Consider the following 17,168-nt stretch of genomic DNA (forward strand, 5'->3'; position numbering starts at 1 on the left):
GCCACCGTGGCCCAAATCTGCAGGAATAGTGATAAATTACAACTTTGCTACCCACTGCATTTCAGTGATTCGTCCTGCCAGAAGCATTTTACTCAGGTCTGACAAAGCTGCTGCAGTCACCCGTGGTCTCACAGGCTCAGGCAATGCCAATTCTTTCTTGAGTGACTTTTGCAGTACTTTGAAAATTCATGCTTGTGAGCAACATGAAGCAAACATAATTTAGTAAGGAAACAAATAACAGGATAGCTGCCAGGTTCACTTTTACATCTACAACAAACAAAACATCTATGGGATGACCAGAATTTTTAACCAGAGGAGAAGCTGCTCACACAGCGGCTTTGCTGGGGCACAGAGAGCTGCAGCACCTGGGTGCAAGTCAGAGGGACAGTGTGGCTCGTGTGCCTGCCTCACCCTGCCCACTGCTACATCAACCCTGCCAGGAGCTCCCTAAAGGCTGTGATTCTTCATCTCTGTCCCCAGGAGGAGAGGCACCTCAGCATTTATGTCAGGATGTCAACAGTTGCCCGCGCCCCATAAGCCAGCTTTGGGAGGTGAGTCTCAGCTCTGGGTGTCAGGGTGGTCCTCTCCAGAGGCACCAGTGCTGTGTCAGGGTTCATGGTCCATTTGAAATGAGCCATCCCAAAGCAACCTCCAGAGTCTACTTTCTCCACCTCTCAGCCCTCTGGGAAACCCTCTTCTCCCCAGAAATTTGACATTTCTTAATCTTGGCTTGTTTTCCAGGTCAGCAGCCTTGTTCCCCAGCACTCTCAGCCATTCAGCAAAGGCGTGTCAAATGCTGTCACTGTCTCTGTGCCTGTTTGCCATCCTGCTGAGCATGCCTGCTCCATGGGCAGCTGGAGGCAGAGCCTGGGAGCAGCTCCTTTGACAACAGCCACACACACACTCAGGGTACGCTCTGCCACTGTGGTACCTGCCAAAACACCTCAAGCCATTCCCAGCACACATATTGCTGGTCCCAGAAACTGGCAGGAGGGGACTGATTCAAGGAACAAGGAAACCAGGCATGGCCAGGATTGGCCACTGAGCCACGCAGGCTCCATCCGTTTACCTCCCTAGCCATCCCAGTACCACACCCATGGCTGTGCCTTGCCTGCCTGCACTGCACAGACACCTCTGCTTTGCTGGAGACTGCAGCCCCCACAGCTGAATTCAAGGCTGGGCAATCCAGCACCATCAAGGAAAAGGATCAGCATGGTGCCAGACAACATTTGCTGCAAAAAACTGACACCACTGCAATGAGAGCACCCAAACCTCAGCCTGCCAGATCTGAGGCAGTGCTGCACTGGGCTTGACTGCTTTCTCAAAACTACAAAAAAAGGTATTTTGCCTAAATTAATTACCCTTAATTAATTGTCACCATTAGCCCAGGCAAACCTTATTGTGTCAAGCCATCTAACTCTGCCCTGTTGTAGATCCAGGGAACTCTCCTGCCCCCAGAACTTCTTAGGTAATTTAAAAAGGGTCACTTTTTCCCAAAAGAGAACAAGGCACCTGTGAACCCATTTGCCTAAGAACTTCCCCTCATCAAACTTCATTTCATCCCTAGACTGAATGCAAAGCTGAAGCTGCAATTTAAAGCAAGGACCATTTCTGCCTTGCAGCAGCTCAGCAACATCATCAGTTTTCCCCATGCACATGGGAGTGTAAATGCTCATAACTATTCAGCTGGTTCTGTGGTTTCACATTGAAAATATGTTGCTATGGAGAGCACAGCATGGGAACGTGCAGCTACCACAAGGCACCATCACGAGCAGCCCACAGCTTCTGCTGATATTTTCAGGCTCTCCGCTGCCATCCACACGCAGGCTGAAAATAGACTTGAAGCTCAAATGAAGCATCTGTAATACTTCATTTCTGCCCATCCCTCCCCAAGGCACTGAGACTTTTCACAAAAATCCTACCAAGCATCCCACATACGCTCTGACGTCACCTTGCCGATTTCAAATTCCTTGCTGCACACATGCCTCGAAAAGGAAATTCCCTCCAGCCCCATTTTCATCCTATGTCTTACGTCTGGCAAGCAGGTTTCCCTCGGGAGCCACCCTTCTGCTGGTACCCAGAGGGGCTGCTCAGTCCTTATTACTTTTTAGCCACAGCATAAAGCAAATCCCCTGTGCTGCTCCACCTTGCTGCTCTGCTGACGGGGAGGGATCTGATTTCTGTCATGTAAAGCTGACCTTGGGAAAGGTCATTCAGCAGCAGCAAACTGATCTGAAAATGCAGTTCAGGGAAGACTTGTCTGTGCTGTTGAAACCCCAGCATTCACAGTGTCCAGAATGCACGGGTTGAGTCCTGAAGGATGCTGAGCATTTCCTGATCTCACTGACTTGATGAAACTTGGGAGAGCTCAGCCGAGACTTGAGCCCACAGCACTGTGAATGAAGGATACCTTTGGGGTTTTTCTTTTTTATGAATTTTTAAAACATCTGAAATACTGTTTGTTTTCTTTCTCATACTCTGGAGGAATTGATAAATCCTCAACTGCACTATAAACATGCAGTCATCAGCCCTTGATTTCTAAAAATGTGTTTGTATTAAGCCATGAAATTATTTACAGTGGTCATAAACATCCTCCCAGCATCTGGCAGCTGAGAGAGGGCCTTGGAACTCACTAATTTACTTACACTGTAAACCACTTTCTAATAAATAAATAAGCTCTTAATATCTCACCCACAAGAAGAGGCACATTGCATACAATACTATATTTAGGGGTCCTTTAGAGGTCAAGGATTCAGCAGCTAAATTTCTCTGAGGATCTTTCTTTGGTGACTGTTTGTTTATGCCCAAATTAATGTCTTTATTTTGAAATCAGTTTAAAATTCTCACACTGCTTTGAATGTTGGAGAAGCAGATGCTTGCTTCTTCTTGTGCCTGAACCAAGGTCAGATTCTGATCCCAGGGGCCCAAAGGGACACTTAAATATCCAAGTAAATTCTTGCTGATTCTTTATAGTGACCTTCCTTGCAGGGACTACAGAGCCTCCAGGGCTGGTTCCTGGGGTGGGGATCCTCTCCAGGCCAGGAGGATGCCCAGTGCCAAAGCTTGTACAGAAAGGAGGTCAGGACACCTTCCCTCCCAGATCAGCATTCTGCAGCCCACCCACTGCCTGCCAGGTAATATAAAGGGGACAGAAGGGAAAACAAACATCTCACACATCCCATTGGCTGCTGTGCAAAGGAAGAGCCATGTTAGGGCCCTAACAGCTGCTGAGGGTATTTCAACCCATGGAAATATGATTTTCAACTCCTGTGAAATCCACTGCAGTGGCTTAAGGACAAAGGAGGATGAGTGGCTGGTTCAAAGCAATCCTATATTGAAAACAATATTGTCAGATAAAAATCTGTGTTTTGTAAAAAATAGTAGTAGTCTTTTTACAAAACTTACCATATAAAAGGACTATTTTCATACACTGCTTCACTTATATAAACATACAAATCAATCTCTCCCCTAGATGCAGCCAGTGCTGGTTAAATGAAAACATGAACTGGCAAATAGGAGGGAAAAAAAAAGTTTCATTCACTCCCCCTGCCCTAGATAGGGAAGAGAGGAAAGAATGAATCAACTATTAAAAATCAATTTTATTTTAGTCATGTGAGGTTGTACTCAGGGACAGCTAGAGAGCTGAATTAAGAATTTTAAAGTAGGAGCCCCAGTGTAACCCCAGGTCATCATCAGCAGTGCTCTGTGGACAAGCTCTGTGTGAGGGTCTAGTTATTCCATTTATCTACAATTGCAGATGGCCTCAGAGATCTCTGACAAACTGTAGAGTCCCCTTCCTCTCCCCTGCAGCCCCCATCTGCTCTGTTGGAAAAGATGAAGCTGCACCAAGACAAATCTGGACCATGCAGAGTCCCCCACCGCGCATGGCACGGGCGCTTGGCACCCTTCCTTTCCCTTGGCAAAGCCAGCCCCTGGGGTGCCCTGAAGAACCTGTGCCTGCAGCAGGGTTCTGATGGTCTCTGATGTCTTCCCAAGCACCCAGGGGCAAAAGGGGCAGGTCACACACTGGTAGCAACCCCATGGGCCAAGAAGACATAACCAGAATGGAAAATTGCTTTTGTAGATGTGCCCTGGCTCCTGCGAGTTGTTTCCCACACACTTCCCCCTATTAAGCCAGAGCAGAAGCTCTGCAGAAAACTTTCTCAAGCACAGTGACCTACATCTTGCTACATTTTTATTTTTTTATAGATAGTAATTTCCAGCTAGCAATGGACTCTTTCAGTAAAACTGAGCAGAATCTGCTGTTTTCTTAAGAAAGATAAACAAAAGGCAAATGCAATGGAATTGCTGCTAGTCCTCAACAGCAAACCACGTGATTTTGCATGTCCTTATTGTAGTAGTTGAAGCAGAACAGACTGCTTGCTGTTGATCAGACAGATCTGGAGGGGTGTGGAATGAAAGCAGGGGCAATGGTCTAAGTTCACCCATGTTGTTACACTGTTCCCTTCATCCCAAACAGGAACTTAGCCCTACAGTTTTGAAACTATGCATGGACAGCCTGAATAAATCTCATCAGCGAAGGTTTCCTGACATTCCTGCTGAATATCCAGTCCTATTAGTCAATGTCAGGCCCTAGGCAACATGAAAAATTGCAGAAATCCATTCTGGCTGTCACTGGAAATCAAAGGTCAATCTCAAAAACTGAGAGACTCCTTCCAGACTTGGAAAGCATTCACATTTCAAGATTACAAAGTGCAATTGTCAAAGCTCTGCCCGTTCATGTGAAACAGGAAGGAAAAATAAGACCCCGGACAATAGGACCCTGGAGGAGTGGTGGAAGGATCAGGCTTTTCCCAGGAAGCAGTTTGCCAAAATGTTAAAATAGAAGCTATTTACACAATAGGTTGGAAAATGTTAACAGCCAAACACATGTTAATCAACAGGATTTCAGATTACAAACACGGGGCAGGCTGTCCCATGAAGGTGCTCTAACAAAATATGTGGATTCTCCAAAATAATCAAAAGGAGTGTTTTCTGTAATGGCCCTTTTGGTGGGGTTTCTACTTCTGCTTTTGCTGTTAAGGTTCCCTGCACTCCATACCCACAATCATCTGCCTCTGTCTCATCCCATTCTCTGCCTCTCACTCCTCCTGATCCCACCCCTGCCCAAAGCTCCCCTCCCACTACTCTCTCACCACACCTCCAGTCATCAACTGCACCATGTGAACAGGGCATGATGTAATTCTGTTTCAGAATAAGGGGCAGAAAGGCAGGTTCCCAGTGTCTATTCCTGTCCCTTGTCTTCCCCAAAGAGCCTTCAGGAGGTCTTTCAATCCCTGTGACCTGTGACTTGTACTCTCCTCCTGCAAGCAGCTTATGATGCCGTGACCCTCCAGGGTCTGCAGGGAGTGAGGTCCTGGAGCCCTCGCTGCCAGATCCCACACTTGCCTTGCTAAATTTTGAAAGGCTTTAGGTGTTAAAAGGGAGAAAAAGCCCTTTTAAGCACTTCTCTGGGGAGCAGGTGGCCAGCAGCTGATGTTCTCCTGGAAATCTATATAGTTTTAAATGTGAAACACAGCCCATGAAATTTTAAATAAATCCATTGTAGTCTGCACAGTCACTGACAATCCACAAGTGACAGTCACAATCCTGCCCTTGCTGTTTCAGCAGCCTTCCTGAGGCTGAGCATGAAAGGCTTTCAGCATAACTGTGAGCCTTCCCAGGGCTGCAGGGGACTCTCAGTTCCTGCTGAGGAGGAAGTGCTGGCATCAGCTCTCCCTCCTCAGCCAGCTCTTTGCTTTGAAGTCTCTACAAGGGCCAAATTTGTCTTCACCATCCAGTGGCTAAGTAAAATCATCAGAGACTTCATGTCTGATGGCTCAAATGCTCAGACTTGAGTCTCAGCTTTCAGCAGAGGTATCTCCTGGCTCCCCAAAGAGAAACACAAAGCACTAAGCACATTTCTGCTCAGAAAGAGGATGCTGACAGACAGAGGAGACACTTGGCATAACTTTTAAGTGCTTCTTCATTAAGGCCATCTTCCATCCTGTACTGCAACACTGCCAATGTGCTTCCCAGCATGAGGCTCTGCTGTGATCATACCTAAATGTTCTCCTGGCAGTTCAATTAGCAATAGGTGATGGACTTCATGCTGGCAGACAGAGTTATGGGGCTGAATCTTCTGCACATCTTAAAAATAAACAGTGTACCTATGATCTACAAAACTCTTGGACACCTAAAATTCAAGCACATCAGGTCCTGGTCTGATTTTTACTCCTTGCACTGCATAAGTTCAGTTGAAAATGTTTCATCCAATGCCTGAAGGTGAGCAGGGTGAAGGCAGGAAACAGTCTGTAAGATATTTGTCTTCACACTTGCTCCTGCTGTAAAAGCCACACAGAGAGGAGCCTAAATATTTCTGTGTGGCTCCATGTCTGTCCATGCTTTCCTGGCAGTGCTGGGTATCTCTCTTCCTAGGGAGGTGGGGAGAAGGAAAAACCACAAGAACATGCCAATGCATGTTCAAGGGGAGGAATCAAGAGATATTTAAGTGTCCAAGAGACTTACCACACTTCCTCTTACACAGAAGTTGCATCTTGTGCTTGTTGTGCAACAGTGTAAAGCACAGCACCAGGAGAACAGTCCCAAGACAACAGAAACAACAACAAATTCCATCTTCTCCTTTTTTTCAGATCCTCAAATTATTTTAAATACATAAACTATGAGAGCTAAACTCCTTCTTTCACAGTCTTACTTCACTTTCAACATGGTAATTCTCTGTTTTTCAGAGAAGCAGAGATGAGGCCCATTCTCCTGACTTATTTTAATTTTCTGTACATGTTGAAGGTCCCAGCTGACCTCCTCTTCCCCCCTCTTAGGGACTGAGCAGTCCCTTTCAGCTGCAGCATCTCTTCTGAGATGTAATGCCCAGGTGGACAGTGAAGAATGGAGAGCTTCCCTTCACCAAACTCTGAAGCTTTTCAACATTTCCTCCTTGCTGTCTGCATGTGATCTGCAGTCCCAGGTGAATTCCCTTTTCAGCTGGGTGAACTGTGTTATTTCACTACAGCACTATCTAGACAACTGAGAAAGTGCAAATAATTTAATGTATTACTTTCCCCTTTTTTTTTTATGGAAATGGTGAAAGTCAGGAAGATTTCTAATCTTTGTGCAGTGTTTCAAGAATTTTGTTTCTTTGCTTTTACATTTACACACATACATATATATATACACATATATATATATAAAGAGAAAGCACTGTAAAAATTTATAGGAAGAGCTTCAAAACCATTATTTTCAACTAGTTCAGAGGCTTTGTCTCACCATCATGATTTTTACAAGATTCAGTAATTTATCTTAATTCAGACCATTCTGTGAATAAAATAGTCACTGTCCTACCAGACAGAAAGCAGATACTCTCCTGCCTCCCCTTGTAAAGCAACCAACAAGTCTCAGGAACAAGGACTAGCGGTTTTTAAATGCAGCAGAACCATTCCTTTCACCCTCTGAACTCCATCCAGCCTCAACACTTCCCAAAACTGAAAAAAAAAGATGACACTGCAAAATGTCTTACATAAATTTTGCTGTCCCAGGAGCCTCCACAGCCAACCCAAAGGGTCAAAGTGTTTAAAGAGACCAGATTCTCAAGGGATTTCCAGCTCCCACTTTCAGATCTCAGTGATTACACAGAAAGCAGCCAGCATCTCCCTTGACAGGTCCTCACTACCACAGCCATTAAATGTTGAAATTTTTTTGAGTGCCTTAGCCTCTCACAGAAATCTTGGTGAAGTCTGGATAGGAAAAAGCCAGTTAGCATAAAAACAACCTTAATCTATTAAATTTAAATTTTAATTTTTTTTAAAGAACATTTTCTAGCATTTTCCCACCACACACAGGAGATTAAGTAACCAAAACTTCTTGATGCATATGTATGTGAACAAGAGAGGAAACCCATGTGCATTCCCAAGTCTTGAAGCCACCAGCAAAATCTTCAGAGCACATGAGGCCCTGCTCAGTGCTGCCTGGCTGGGCACTGGCAGCTCAGCAAGGGTCACTCCAAGAAACATACAACGTGGAACAAGGAATTTTTTCCCTCAGCACTTGGCAGAGCAGTATACTAGCTATCTAAACTTAGACAATAAATAAAGAACAAATTAACTGCTCCTGCTCCCCTGGAATTGCAGAGGTCTCCTGGGAGGCCCCTGTGCTGTGTGCTGCAGTGCCAGGGCAGGCGGATGCGCCCTGTGGGGAAGCTGGGAGAGCGCCCCAGCACACGGATCCTTCTCTCCTCTGCACTCACATCGACTTGTGGGTGGGAGCTCCAAAAGTGGATGCTTCCTGCTGCTTCTCCCAGTTTCTATCAGGGCCAGGAATAACAGGAGAGAGGGCTGTCCCCCAGCCCCTCCTCTTCTGGTCCTGGACACGGCCAGCGGTATGAAGAGCGGGGGCTGAGGAGAGCGCCTCAGTTACAGAAGCAAATGTTTTTTGGTGCCTCTGGATGTTCCAAGTTAAGCTTGGATCACACTGCACTTAGCTTTCATGCTATCCAAATTACTCCAGGAGGGCCTAATCCTGATGAATAGCTGGGTAGCTATTAAAATTGTTTCCCTCGAACAGCTAAATGGAAATGCGAGGGCTTGACGCTTGAGCTAGCATTTAAAATGGGTTCAGGTAATCAAAACACCAGATCAGAGAGCACTGGGGGTTTTGGAGAAGCTGAGATTCAATTCAGCTTTGAACCTTTAGCTTACAGCAAACAATTCCCACCCCCAACAACTGAAACTAAGCACGGCTCCTTGGAGAGACTGATTGGACCTGATCATGTGGGCTCAGGCTTGCTGTTCATACTCCTTATGCCAGCAATGCTTCCCGTGCAACCCAACACCATCTGTCACTCTGTCACTCGTGTCACCTCGGGATGCCACTGGGGCACAAACACGTCGCTGGTCATCTCTCACTGGAGACATCTGAGGTGCCAGGATGGCTATCACAGCCTTCTCTCTGTCTGGGCAGCAAATACCCCACGCAAATTTAGAGCAACAAACAGCATAAAGGCAGCACCAGTGCCTGCAAATTCTTTTTCAGCATCCATGGCCAAGCTGCAAACAAGTATCAGAGAATGACTGGTAAATGTGATGTTCTGTGTAGAGGACATCACTGCCACACTCCACCAGCACAGATACACAGAAGAGCAATGGATTAAATATATGAAATTTTTCTACTGTGTTACCTTGCTCCAGGAGCTCTGGCATGAGTGATGATGGGAATACCAGTGAGGAGCTGCTGAGGAGTGGTAGAGCATGCAGGAGGAGCCAGCTTGTGGATGGAGAGCCCTTGGATCCTGCATGCTGCTCTCATTCTCCTCCTACACCTGATGCTTGTCTGTGTGGGGACAGGGCCATAAAGAGGGAGCCCCCAGCTATTCAGAGAGGGAGGATGAATCAAGGGACAGTGACCTCAGAGCATCTCATTTCCTGAGCACGGCAGAGCCTCCCCAAACAGATCTTCTCCTGCATCACCACAGTGCTGGAGCAGCACAGGCAGCTCCAGCAAGCTAAGCAGGCACCAAGCCATGTGCCTGTGCATGATTCTGTCCAGAGAATCTACAACTTGAAAAATCTGACTTATAATATCCATGAGATGAAGGAAGAACAGAAACAGAACAGAAACTGTTTGGGCATTCCAAGCAAGTAAACTGGCCTGAATACTCATGTGCATGAGGCAGCCATGCTGCATGAAGAAAAGTCATCAGGTACTGAGCCTCACCAGTCTGGCTTCCTAAGCAGGCTGTGAGCAAACTATAAAGGATTCATCTCCAAGCCACATCCCTACAAGGAAGTCTGCATTTAAAAAAAAAAAAAAAAAAAAAAAGAAAAAGGAGGAAGAAACCATGCTTTGAGCTCAGCCATTGCACCCTTCAGTAATTGCAGCTATTCTTAAAAACACTATTGTGGGCCCAACCTGACTGCAGAGGCAGCAGCACTGGAGGACAAGGGGGCAAGGCTTGCTTCCATAACCTTAGCCATGTAAAACAATTTGGTATGAACTCTGGCCCCTCAGTGCTCTTTTCAGAAAACCTGCTGCTGTGTAGCATGAGGCCAGTAGCAGTGCTGCAGGGGCTGGACACAAGTGATGTAGGAGTTAACTGAGAGCAAAGGAATAAGAGCCCCAGAAAGAATGTCAATACCATAGACCTGATACATGAAAAATAGCTGTGACTCAGTCTTCACCTAGGGACCAAAGATGATGCAAAGGTGCATTAAAAGCATCTCACTTCTCCTGATTTAACCTTTGTTCACTGCATCAGGACAGTGCACACCAGCTATGGGTGCTTTTGGGAAAGAAAGCCCAAGCACTATGTGGGGCTCTCCGGGATGCATTAGGAAATTTGGAAACCACGCAGGTTTCCCACTAGGTTACAGAGCAGTGTGTAGAAGCCTTTGGTACCCAATGCCAGCCATGGGGATGGAGCTCCCCTCTTTCCAGGGAGACACTCCATGCCTTCGAGAGAGCCCCCAAAAGTCCCAAAGGCTCCCTGATATTAAGCCACAAGTCGGACATAGTGAAGCAAGGAAGGATTTTTCAGTTTTCCCTGCTCAAGAGCTGCTGGGGCAGCCCCACACCACCTCCCATCAGCGAGTGCCGGCACGGCAGCTCCCGTGGGCATCGGGGCACGGCCGGGCACGCCGGGCTCGGGCAGCACTCGGCAAACGCCAATTGCGGGGCCTGAGCCCAACGAGACCTGACAGGTCCCGCCGAGGTCTGCACGCCGAGAAAGAGCCCGGGGCCCCCAAGCTGGCGACAGCGGCCGGGCTGTGCGCGGCCCCAGCGCGCCCGGGGATGCAGCGTTTGGATCATCTCACAGCAGCTGGCGGGGAGCCAGCGCCGGAGCATCATCCCGGCTGCGGCAGCACCGCCGGCCCCCGCTGCACTTTTACCCTTGCAGCGTGGCGGGGGGAAGGGCGAGGCACACGCAGGGACATTCTTCACTTGTCACTCCCAGCCTCAGGCTGTTTCTTTCTTTGCAATCACCTAAGGGTGAGGAGGAGTTGAAAAACATTACGCTGACAGCGCTGTCGGAGCTGCGGATATAGGGCCTTCCGCTCCACGCCAAGCAAACCTTCTGGAATGGTTTGGACACGATAGGTAAACAGTGTTGGGCTTGCTCAGCATGGAGACATTTGTATTTAGATGTTATAGATAAGTGGTGCATATTTGAGACATCTGAAAGTTATTATTCCAGGCAGTTTCTAAACAGAGAATCGCAGTCGCATAGCCCCTTAACTCTGAGCTGACAAGCAGGATAATGATTTAAATTATTGTTAAACATAGGCTCTGTTTTAAGTGGATGGAATTCAACAGCACGGTAGGTTTAGGGGAGTGGGGGTGTATTACAAAACACAACATTTCCAATTTCTGGAGCACTGATCCACGGGAGCTTCTCTGCCAGCACCGAGCATCGCTATTCATGCTGTGAAAATGGCAGCTGTAGAGATCCTCAAAAGGCAACATCACTCAGCTGCCTTCTGGCTCATCACCACTCCCTCTAATTGCAGCAACTTTGATCAAGGGAAATGCCTTTATGAAAGCAAAACATAGCATTTTTCAGACTGTAAATCAGAGTTCAGCAGTGAACCATAAGTATTTTTTAAATAATTCTTTTGATTTATAAGTGATTTATGCTTCCTGGAGTTCAATAGGGTTATGTTTATTATGCTATCACTCTGTTTTTAGCTAAGAGTATACTGATTTTTCTCCATTATAAGGCATTTGAAGCTCAGCTATTAGGTTGTACTAAATCAGTGTCCTACAGTTGTCTCATCTGTGAGGAGTTTGTTTTCCAGTATTTTCAGGTTAGGCTGGTTGGCTCCCCCAGGTCCTCTTTGTCCCCAGCTACCACCACCAGAGAAAGCTTTTGGTCTCCACCATAAGCTGCTTTCTGACCTGCCAAAGGTCAAGTGTGACAGCAAACACTGGCTCCACACTGCAGCCTTTACATAGGCAAAGCTCCAGCAAAAACAAACCCATCTCTTATGGGGAAAGGAGAAAGGGAAGGAGGAATTAATTTCTTGCTTATTCAGCATCTGATTGTGTCCCTGTGTGACGAGCGAGCTCCCAGGCAGCAGCTCCAACCTACAGCATCCTCATTTCCCAGATGGGTAATTCACAATAATGCAGACACAGGGGTCTCATCTCTGCTTCTAGCATGAAGATGCAATTGGACCTAAAACAAAAGCAACCTCACCTTGCCACTTAAGAGAAATTACATGGCTGATTAATAATGGATGAGCCTCACAAAGGCCACCCATACTGTTCAGTATCTTATCCTAATTCTCCTCACCAATAAAGCCTAGAATTGTTTGAAAATTTTAGGGGAAACTGAATTCACTCACCTAAGCCTCAATAACCACTGTGTCCAGCAGGGCACCAGCAGCTCAGCACAGCCTTTGCCTTGTGCAACACCATATAAAATCAAATCATAAAACAGTATCTCGGGTCTCTGCCAGAAACACACTCACAAGGCACATGAGTCAAACCAAGATGAGGCACTTCTGTCAAACCAGCAGCTTGGCTTGCCCACTTTAGCTTGTGAGGAGTCCAAAAACTCAGAGGAGTTGAAACCCACAGTCCCCTGTCAGGGAGAAAAGCAGTATCTCCATCCTGCAAAATGAAGGCACTTGTGTGATATGTCTCAGGAAAATGAGTAATCTGAGCCTGAATCAGGAGCTGAATTCTTTACCACTAAAACTAAGGATGTTTTTTTGTCCCTGCCTGCTAACCACTAGTTACTGATCTGGTGTACTCACACCAGTGTGTAAAGGTTTTCTCCTGCCGGCGGTGCTTGGTTGCTTTTCCTGCACAATTAAATCCTGATAAATATTATTCCCTTATAAAAATAGTGGACCTATCTCTCTCTGGGAATTGTTTTTCTCTTTCTATGTTAAAAAAAATATTAATAGAGCTTGGTAGGAAACAACCAAGCAAACAAAAACCCCAAGTGGGTATTAAAGCTACCAGTGCCCTATTTGAAGAACCCAAGAGAAACACAAAAGGAAACTGCAGCCATCAATAGAACATATGGAAATGCTTCTTCAGCCCTCAGGCTGGACATTGAATTTGTGCAGTGACAAACCCCCCAGGGCCAGCTCAGGGTTCTTGCCTGCTCCTTCCTGCAGCCCTTGCAGCTCCTGCTCACTGACAGCACAGCTTCAGAACAAGGAGAGGCTCAAAGGCAAGTGGAAGCAGGATTTCCTCCTGCCAGAGGTTCTGCATAAGGAAAGGGAAGCCTCCTTGTGCCTCCAAACCCCTCCTGGCCACAGCTAAGCCCAACAAAACAGAGTGACAGCATTCCACCAAAAATCCACCCCTTCAATAGGCAGTCCAAGGAGTCTTGGCCTCTATACATAACACTGAGAGACAAAGATGTACTGGAGACAATAAATTAATGATAAGGGCCCCAAAGAGAGTATTTCCTACCTATTTTTCATTCTGATGTACTTTTCGTAACTTCAGATGAGCTACTAATTTAAATAGTGGACTCCAAAAGGATTCCAAACCCATCTATATGGAATATCTCAGGGCAGTCTGCTTTGGCGGAAGATCTAATCACAATAGTGCTTAGATAGGATAGTTTTAAAAACTCATTACCTAATTCTCATGTCCTGCAATATGCTGATAAAGCCACTGTGTCCCATCCCCACCTGTGAACCAAGATTTCTTAGTTTCCAGAGTAATAAATCCTCATGGGTTCTGTAGTCTTCTTTATGCTGTAGAGCTAGCACGGCCTCAACTCCCTAATGGCAGGAAACTGCAAACACTAAAACTGCTGTGGGATATCCTCTGGTGTCACCTCTTCCACCTGGTGTCAAATGCCAGAAAAACAGACAGGTCTGCAGACAAAATTATTGCAGCCTCCACTGCTCTGGGCCACTTCAGTCAGAAAAAAAAGGATATTAAATATGGAGACGGGGTTGCAATCAGCCTTTCTGAGGAAATAATAACCTGGGAAATTCTGACTCATGCTGATTTGTGATCAAGGACTGTGACTGAGATACCAAAAAAAGGAATTGAATCAGATTTTTATGGCTGTGTCAGAATGAATTAATTCTCATCATATAACTGGAAAAGATTTAACATCACAGAAGCATTTTTAGAATGACAGGAGGATATGGAGGCTGTGGTAAAGAAGAAAACATGATTATTGCTCTGTATAGACTGGCAGTGGGGAAAGATAAAAAAGAACTAAATATACCATAAAATAATAGCTTGGTCAAAGAGCTGCCAACAGGAACATTCTGAGGAAGGGACAGCAGTTGCAAACATCTGGCACTGCTGGCTGCAGAAACGTCCCAGACAATGCATATGACAGAATAACCATCAGTGACACATCTCCAGGAGAGATGGCAAAGTTATCTTCAAGTCTACCCAGAACAGTCTGAGAATCTCCTTGCAGTCACTGCTGATTTTCACCCCTCAGTTGGAGATAGAAGAGGCGGCTGCCTGGCCCTCTCCAGTGGCCACCATTCACCCCATGTCTGTCTCAGAGAGGGGTTAAGATTTTTTTTTTTTTTTTCTCACTTTTGTGGTTGTCGGCAAAACTCCTAAAGTAAATTAGATGTCTGCTGATCTCACTCTGAATGTAGCTAAACTAGAATCAGGCTATTTCAGTTCTAAATGCTTGCCCATAGCAACTAATCAGGTTAGCATAGCTAGTTCTTTTTAAAGTCATGTTTGCTATTAATTTGAATTAATTTTCTGGGTTGCCCATTGTAACTAAACCCTCTGCTGGAAAAATAACTGCACTCAGTACATATTTTAGAGATGGTTGCTTGGGTTTTTTTCTCAGCCAAGCAAGCTAGAGATGCTGCTAAGTGCAAAATTGCACTCCAAAGTCCAACTCAATAGACAGGAGTTCATCTGGCAGCAAATTCCACAGACAGATGTAAGAGTGTGAAATCCCCACTGCAAAGCACAAAGGAATATCTCTCATCTCTTCTCACACAGACTGCTCACCTTCATCCAAATAAACCCTTTGATACTTAGCTCTGTCAATATTTGTTATTAGCAAAAAGACTTCTATAATAAATTAATTATATAATGAAAGAACCGTTGCCTGAAGAGGAATAGTTGTTATCAAGACCAGAACTAAAAGCCATCAATCTAATTCAGGATGCAAGAAACAAATCTTACTCAAGTTCTTTGTCCAGTGTTGTTTTGTCCTGTATCTTCATGATCCCTATGATAGAGAGACTGTCAGTAGTATGTGCTTGACCTGATAAAAGAGCTCTCTTATCATCAGGGAACATGCCAGACATTCATGATGGCCCATACAAAGTCATTCAAACACACCTAACACCCTGTGCTGTCCAGATAAAGGGTGAGGGGGGAAAGGAAAACAAAGCCTGTGGCTCATGAATTGCCAAGACAAAGACAAAATGAGCCACTGGTGCCAGTGAAGAAACCAGGCAAGAAAAGGATGGTATCTTGGTCACTGGGCTGTCCTTGCCTTCCCCATCAATATAACCTGATCTCTTTGCCAAACCTGTCTTTCCACTGCTTTCAGACAGCAGTTCACCCTGTTTCCATGTTTGCATTTTCCTTCTTCCCTACCTCAGCTATCTGGACCCCTTCTTAATCCTTCCTGCACAAAAACCAGACACATTTTCCAAGAAAATCAACCACTGCCTGGAGGCAATTTTTCTACTTCCTCTCCAACTTTAACAGTGCATTTAGCCTCTCCTGCTCATGTTCTTCTTTCGCTTCCTCCTCCTCCTCCTAAAAGAGTCTTTGCTGCCCAGAAAAACCATTAAGCACAGAGGCTAATCCCTGCATAACCATTGATTACTGATTAACCACAGACCACCTTCCTAGGTTTTGACCTAGCAAGCCCTGCACAGAATCCAGTAACAAGCAGATGGCAAAGAAAAGGATCCAGCAAAGCACTTAAGCACATGTCTATCTTTAGGAATGTGAATTAACTTACTTCTTCAAGCATATACCTGATTTCTGGCATACCATATAGCTACATATATATGGAGGTGGATAGGGAATTTACCATCCTGTTGAATTTGGGCCCTGCAGCCTATGCGGCCTCCTTTTCTGAGCACCTGAGAATGGGTTCCAATTGCCCAGCTGGAATACCTTTAAAAATATAGTATTCTACTTCCCATTCAATTTTCCCTCCACCAGCTTTCATCTCTTAGCCTGCCAACACAGAGTAGCCTCTGCCTCACCATCAGGTTGTTACTTTGACTTTTCATATCTTGTCTGGGTTTTGTGGAGCACTGATCTTTTAGGTATCACACCCAAAACTGAAGCACTAGAAATTATCATAAAAATAGTCTTAATAGTGATTATGGCTCAAAACCAAATTATTCATGTATTTCTCCTGAGTGCACAATTAGGCTGACTTGAAATTGTGGGTCCCTGCAGCTCCACTGTGAAATTCTCATTAGTTCAGTTTTCTTTCCTACTATATCTAACTTTGATCTCCATCATGAGGCCAATTTCCATCCACCTGGCCAGGGGGTGTTATAGACAAGATCCTAAGATTCTACCATGTCAGGAAGCAATAAAAATGCATTTTGACAAATGCAGGGACTATCAAGGCTCACCTCTGACATGAGCATACACATTCCAGTGTATGGAAACATTGAGTCAGACCTATCTGAAATAGAAATGGCTACAAACAGGGGCAGAAACCAAAAGGCCCAGTGTTTCTGTCAAAAAGATCTTTTATACAAGCCATGCTGGGATAACAGAGCGGATTGCTGATGTCTGGGAAGGGCTCAGGAGAGTGATGGCTGCTGCCTACAAACACCAGAGAGAGCAAGGAAAATCACCCAGGGAAACACCACTGCAGAATGAGGAGGAAATGCAAACACCTTCAGAAACATATTGAACAAATTGTCACCAGTCTCCTGGTTCAAGTGAACACCTTTGGGGCTCAGGCGCTGGGGTCATCCAGCCTTGGCCAGGCAAAGAGGGAACACTCTGCATTAAAGATTTTAGAAGCTTCAGATCTTTCCTTGCAAGTGGTACAGTATTTACTGGCACAGCACCAGCACGGGAATAGGATTATTGGATTTGAAAGGCTTTTTCCCTGGAGTGGTCTTTATCCTCTTAAAAAGATAGAGCAATTAAACTTTTTTTTTTTTCCTGAAGAGAATTAATCGACTGTGAACGGTCACACTGGTAGCCAGATGCAT

At 45.5% G+C, this 17,168-nt stretch overlaps 1 protein-coding gene across 1 annotated transcript in view; it reads right to left on the minus strand.

Annotated features, from left to right (window-relative positions):
* The window catches only part of NEURL1 (neuralized E3 ubiquitin protein ligase 1), an 84,244-nt gene that overhangs the window by 31,048 nt on the left and 36,028 nt on the right, over positions 1 to 17,168 (minus strand). The gene's annotated exons all lie outside the window — the stretch shown is intronic.

Source organism: Pyrgilauda ruficollis, unplaced genomic scaffold (assembly GCF_017590135.1).
Source record: "Pyrgilauda ruficollis isolate IOZ18807 unplaced genomic scaffold, ASM1759013v1 scaffold15, whole genome shotgun sequence".
Taxonomy (NCBI): domain Eukaryota; kingdom Metazoa; phylum Chordata; class Aves; order Passeriformes; family Passeridae; genus Pyrgilauda; species Pyrgilauda ruficollis.